The sequence below is a fragment of the Phallusia mammillata genome, chromosome 3 (genome assembly GCF_965637545.1).
Source record: "Phallusia mammillata chromosome 3, kaPhaMamm4.hap1.1, whole genome shotgun sequence".
NCBI lineage: Eukaryota > Metazoa > Chordata > Ascidiacea > Phlebobranchia > Ascidiidae > Phallusia > Phallusia mammillata.
In genome coordinates this window covers 9916541-9923414 of record NC_137254.1, presented here as the reverse complement: position 1 = coordinate 9923414, position 6874 = coordinate 9916541, and positions in this window count along the sequence as shown.

The window sequence follows — 6874 nt, the reverse complement described above, 5'->3', positions numbered from 1 at the left end:
TTGATTAATCATAGCCCCACACAATTTCTTGAAGGCTACCCGGTACATTTGTAATTGATGTGCCAAAAACAAACAGTGAAACAATTCAAATGAAACAACTTTAATTGAAAATTAGCGTAAACATAACGAAACGATGTAGGTGACGCTGAAAACAAAACATAAGAGAAACAGGTTTAACATTACAATGAAACATTATTATATAGAACACAAGTGAAGCATATGACATAAATAACATAACAAGGTACAGTTTGGTAAACAAAGAAATCAACCGGATAAAGAAAATTGTGCAGTGTACTTTGCAACCGATATGTAGCGCAAATAATTTCGCCACAGTACAAACACGTTATGTTAGAAAATCTTGTTTTGTTCACATTTTGTTAAAATTGGAGTTTTGCATGTCAGCATTTGCAATAAACACAAGGATACAAATATGAATGACATGTTAATTTTCTCTTTTCAGGAAATCTGCTGGCGAGTGGGGTAGGGGAAATGTCAATTATTCCATTTGTCGTAAATCGCAAAAAAAAAACGAATATGAAGAAAAAATCAATGGAAAAGTATAAATAGACTGTGAAATGACACAAATTGTCAGTTGAACCAGTTCAGTAAACAAGACAGGTCAGGCTAGTTTAATACTTAACATTTAACACAGTTTAGGTAACATCAGTTTTTCGTTCTCTTTTTTTATACAAGTTCAACTAAAATATTGGCATTTTAAGTTAAAAGGTGAGTGATTTGTTAAACATTTAAACAGCATTATGTAGTCATGTTGTGAAAATCGACAGATAACTTGTTCATAACATCTGCTAATACTTTTTTGTTTCTTTAGAAACCTCTGCGTGATGTTTGTTGCTGCAATATTGGTATGGTTCGTCGTACCCGCTACATGCTTAAATTTGAATCTAAGTAAGTTTACCTATAATCAACTAAATTTGTAGAGCAACTTTTAATTAATCAGTTCAATCAAATGTTTCATTGTAAACAATACTTTCCCAACATCATGATGAGGTAAATAAACGAATCGTGGAGCATTTTCTTTCGCCAAGTGTGTTTAATTGCTTTGTTTGACTTTAGTGTCCATCTTTTTGCAAGTCTTTTGAAATACGTTGTTCAAAACTTGGCTTGTGTATGGATCAATGCGCACATACTAAGTTAATATTGTGGTGATATTTCACATAATATTGTAGCTTATTTTCTGCCACAAACACACTGCTTCACTCACAACACCCTTGTCTTGAATGACCCCAAGCGCTTCGGCTAACAGCAACGCAATAAAATACGCCCACTTCGCGCCACATCAGTACAACGGTTCATGCACACAAAGATTATACGCTACATAACCCCCCACTTCCAAACAAAATTTCGTCCCCAAAATAACAGTAAAGAGAAAAAATAGACTACATAATGTAGTCCAATAAATTAGCCGGCAACCTACGTTGACGACCAAACATAAAAGTTCCACGATCGTTAACGACCGGGGACGGTAAAGAAAATGAATTATTGTTTACTTGTGAAGGAACATCATTACTTAAAGGTACATCACTGTCACGATTTTCAACAAGCCAATTAAACGGTAAATGTTCAGCAAAATATTTGCGTAAATGCTGTTGAGCGTTGAGCGACGGTGACCGTTGTTGATGATACAAAAGTGGGGACAGTTTATTAACAATCAAAAATGGGCCCACCCAAACTTGACCGAGCTTTTTTTACCGATTGGTGGGTAGTAATACCACACCCAATCCCCAACGTTAAAGTTAAAGGGCAACACAGTACGGTCGTAATCTCGCTTTTGACTTTTGGCAGATTGCTTTAAATGCAGCCTAGCCATTTTAAAGGAATTCCGCATACAATTATCGATGTGTTGCACATACTGCGTATAACATGCAGACTGCGAAACATGGGAATCAAAATTCGACATAATGTCTAGTGGCACGTGCACATTACGGCCCAACATAAGGTGATTCGGAGTAAATTTGATCGATTCATGTTGTGACGACCGGTATGCCATCATTAAATAGGGTACATGGATGTCCCAGTCATTGTGATGGTCGTTAACGAAGGCCGACAACATTTGCAATAGCGTTCGGTTAAACCGTTCCACCAATCCTGATGATTGCGGGTGGTATGGTGTGTTTCGGGTTTTCTTTATCTCTAGAAGAGAACACATTTCGCGAAAGAGTCTGTTCTCAAAGTCACGCCCCTGGTCTGAGTGAATATACTTCGGAGTCCCAAACCGACAGAAGAACTCGGTAACCAATGTATGAGCAGTTGTTTCCGCTTGCTGATCAGGTAGAGCAAACGACTCCGTCCACTTGGTAAAGTAATCACTGACTACTAATATGTACATGTTACCTCGCTCAGTACATGGTAATGGTCCAAGGAAATCAATGCCAATTCGCTCTAACGGAAAATGTGCTGGTTGTTGTTGCAGTTTGCCACGATGACGTCCATGAGTGGGTTTTCGCTTTGCACAGTTTCGACACCAACGACACCAAAGGCGAATGTCATTACGAAAACCAGGCCAATAAAAGCGTCGGCGAATTTGCTCTATAGTACGTGTTGTTCCCAAATGCCCTGCTGTTCTGGACACATGAAGATGGTCAAAAATCGTCCTTTGTAAAGATCTTGGCGCAACCAACAGACGAATTACTTCACCACCATCTTCGTCAGGTAACCATTCCCGATAAAGTACACCGTTTCTCACTAGTAACCAATCCCACTGAGCAAAGTAAGCTAAATTTCCTGTACGATCCACAAACTCTTCTCTACAGGGCCTATGTTGACTGATGGCCTTCAAACGCAGAATGGCTGACAGTTCTGGATCCTCATTTTACCATTTTCGAATATCTGCAATTGTCCATTCATCAAGCCAATTGCTGTTACCCATTGTAGAATCTCGTAACACTGGGGCTATTGGAACTGATTTAGGTTGTTCAGGTTGTTCAAACATGGAGCAGTCGACACACTCGCTTTGGTGACACCTTTGTCGCGACAAACCGTCTGCGTTCCCATGTTGTTTCCCAGGGCGATGCTCAACATCAAACGTGTTGGTTTCAATTACTGATAGCCAACGTGCTAACATTCCCTCTGGTTCTTTAAAGGTAAGCAACCATTTTAGAGAAGCATGATCTGTCCGCACTGTAAATTTATGCCCCCAGAGGTAGTGCCTAAAGTAGTGCAAAAAGTGCACCACCGCCAACAGCTCGCGGTACGTGGCACAATAACAACGTTCTGAGCGCCTCATGGCTCTACTGCCGTAAGCAACAACACACTCTGCATTGTTGTTTCCTAGTTGGGAAAGAACGCCTCAAAGGCCAGTGGAACTTGCATCAGTATCTAGAATAAACTCAACATCATGAACTGGAAATGAAAGTACAGGATTAGTCAACAAAGCTTGTTTTATAGAATCAAATGCTGCATCACATTCAGTTTCCACTGAAAATTCTTATTCTTCCTCGTTACGTCCGTCAATGGACTTGCAATGGTTGCATAATGTTTTATGAATCTTCGATAATAAGATGCAAAGCCAAGAAAACAGCGAACTTCTTTAACAGTAGCTGGTTTGGGCCAAGCACTTACTGCTTTTAGCTTGTTTGGATCACATTGAAGCCCTTTTTTTGCGAAACATTATGCCCAAGAAAACTAGATTCTCGAGATAACAAGCGACATTTCTTCGGCTTCAATTTAAGCCCCGCTCGCCTCAATCGCTCTTTCGAAATTGTTCGCAAACGATACTACATCGTCGACATATACCAAACACGAATCCCACAGTAAACCTTGCAAAACTCTTTCCATTAACCTTTGAAAAGTCCCCAGGGCATTTGTCAAACCAAACGGCATAACTTTAAATTGATATAACCCCTTACCGGGAATTGAAAATGCTGTCTTGGGCTTGTCCGACTCTTCCATTTCAACTTGCCAACTTGTATTTGTATGTACAAACGGTTTTACGTCACGATTTTCGTCATAGCATCTCTCTAAAATATCAACTCTTCTCTTAAGATATACATTCTCTTCTTTGAGTAAAAGTACAGCGCTCTCCAACACATCAATTCGTGTTTCTGACATGGTCCTGGCGTGCTCGCCAATGCAGCTTATTTTCTGCCACAAACACACTGCTTCACTTACAACACCCTTGTATTGAATGACCCCTAAGCGCCTCGGCTAACAGCAACGCAATAAAATACGCCCACTTCACACCACATCAGTACAACGGTTCATGCACCCAAAGATAATACGCTACAATAGCAAATACTTGGTACCAGCAGAAACATTAAAGCATGGGAAGATAGTTATTCTATTAGTGAATAATATGTCATTTACAGCAAACACTTGGTGACATTAGAAACATAAAAGCATATGAAGACATTTTTTCTACTAGTGAAGTAAGTCATTTACAACAGACACTTGGTTCCAGCAAAAATTTTAAAGCATATGAAGACAGTTTTTTCTTTAGTCAATTATGTGATTTACAGCAAACACTTGGTGCAAGCAGAAATATTAAAACATGTGAAGACACTTTTTTCATTAGTGATCTATATCATTTACAGGAAGCACTTGGTTGCAGCAGAAATATTAGAGGTAAAGACAGTTTTTCTATTAGTAAAATAAGCCATTTATAGCAAATAGATGGTACCAGCAGAAATATTAAAGCAGGTAAAGACAGTTTTTCTATTAGTGAACTAAATAATTTATAGCAAAAAGATGGTACCTGCAGAAATATTAGATCTGGAAAAAACAGTTTTTGTATCGGTGAAGTAAGTCATTTACAACCGACACTTGATTACAGCAGAAATATTAAAGCAGGTAAAGACAGTTTTTCTATTAGTGAAGTAAGTCATTTACTGCAAAAAGATGGTACCTGCAGAAATATTAAAGCATTTGAAGACAGTTTTTCTAGTAGTGAATTGTGTCATTTACAGTAAACGCTTGGTTCCAGCAGATATATAAAAGCATATGAAGACAGTTTTTCTATTAGTGAAGTAAATCATTTATTGCAAAAAGATGGTACCTGCAGAAATATTCGAGCAGGTTAAGACAGTTTATCCATTAGTGAATTTTGTCATTTATATTTAATATTTGGTAGCAGTAGAAATATTAAAGCATGTGAAGACAGTTTTTCTATTACTGAACTAAGTCATTTATACCAAATAGATGGTACCAGCAGAAATATCAAAGCATATGAAGACAGTTTTTCCATTAGTGAATTATGTCATTTCTATGAAATATTTGGTAGCAGCAGAAATATTAAAGCATGTGAAGACAGTTTTTCTATTGGTCAATTATCTCATTTACAGCAAGCACTTGGTACCATCAGAAAAATTAAAGCATGTGAAAACAGTTTTTCTATAAGTGAATAAAGTCATTAAAAACAAACCCTTGGTACCAGCAGAAATATTAAAGCATATGAAGACAGTTTTTCCATTAGTGAATTATGTGAAATGCAACAAACACTTGCTGCCAGCAGAAATGTTAAAGCATGTGCAGACAGTCATTCCATTAGTGAATTATGTCATTAAAGCAAATACTTGGTACCACCAGAAATATTAAAGAATGCGAAGACAGATTTTTTATCAGTGAAGTAAGTCATTTATAGCAAACACTTGGTACCAGCAGAAATATTAAAGTATAAGAAGACAGTTTTTCCATTAGTGAATTATGTCATTTTCAGCAAACACTTGGTGCCATTAGAAACATTAAAGCATGTGAAGACAGATTTCTATTATTGAAGTAAGTCATTTACAACAAACACTTGGTAGCAGCAGAAATATTAAAGCATATGAAGACAGTTTTTCTATCAGTGAAGCAAGCCATTTACAACAAATTGATGATACCAGCAGAAACATTAAAGCATATGAAGTCAGATTTCTATTATTGAAGTAAGTCATTTACAACAAACACTTGGTACCAGCAGAAATATTAAAGCATATGAAGACAGTTTTTCTATTAGTGAAGTAAGTCATTTATAGCTAATAGATGGCACCAGCAGAAATATCAAAGCATTTGAATACAGTTTTTCTATTAGTGAATTGTGTCATTTACAGTAAACACTTGGTTCCAGCAGAAACATTAAAGCAGGTAAAGAGCAGAAATATTAAAGCACGTGAAAACACTTTTCTGTTAGTGAAGTAAGTTATTTATTGCAAAAAAATGGTACCTGCAGAAATATTGGAGCAGGTAAAGACAGTTTTTCAATACGTAAAGTAAGTCATTTACAGCAAACCCTTGGTACCAGCAGAAATATTACAGCATATGAAGACAGTTTTTTTCTTTAGTCAATTATGTTATTTACAGCAAACACCTGGAAAGAGCAGAAATATTAATAGATGTGAAGACAGTTTCTCATTAGTGTATAATATCATTTACACAAACACTTGGTTCCAGCAGAAATATTAAAGCATATGAAGACAGTTTTTCTATTAGTGAAGTAAGTCATTTATAGCAAATAGATGGCACCAGCAGAAATATCAAAGCATTTGAATACAGTTTTTCTATTAGTGAATTGTGTCATTTACAGTAAACACTTGGTTCCAGTAGAAACATTAAAGCAGGTAAAGAGCAGAAATATTAAAGCACGTGAAAACACTTTTCTATTAGTGAAGTAAGTTATTTATTGCAAAAAGATGGTACCTGCAGAAATATTAGAGCAGGTAAAGACAGTTTTTCTTTTAGTGAAGTAAGCCATTTATAGCAAATAGATGGTAACAGCAGAAATATCAAAGCAGGTAAAGGCAGTTTTTTTATTACTGAACTAAGTGATTTGTACCAAATAGATGGTGCAAGCAGAAATATTAAAGCATATGAAGACAGTTTTTCTATCAGTGAAGTAAGTCATTTGCAACAAATAGTTGATACCAGCAGAAATATTTAAGCA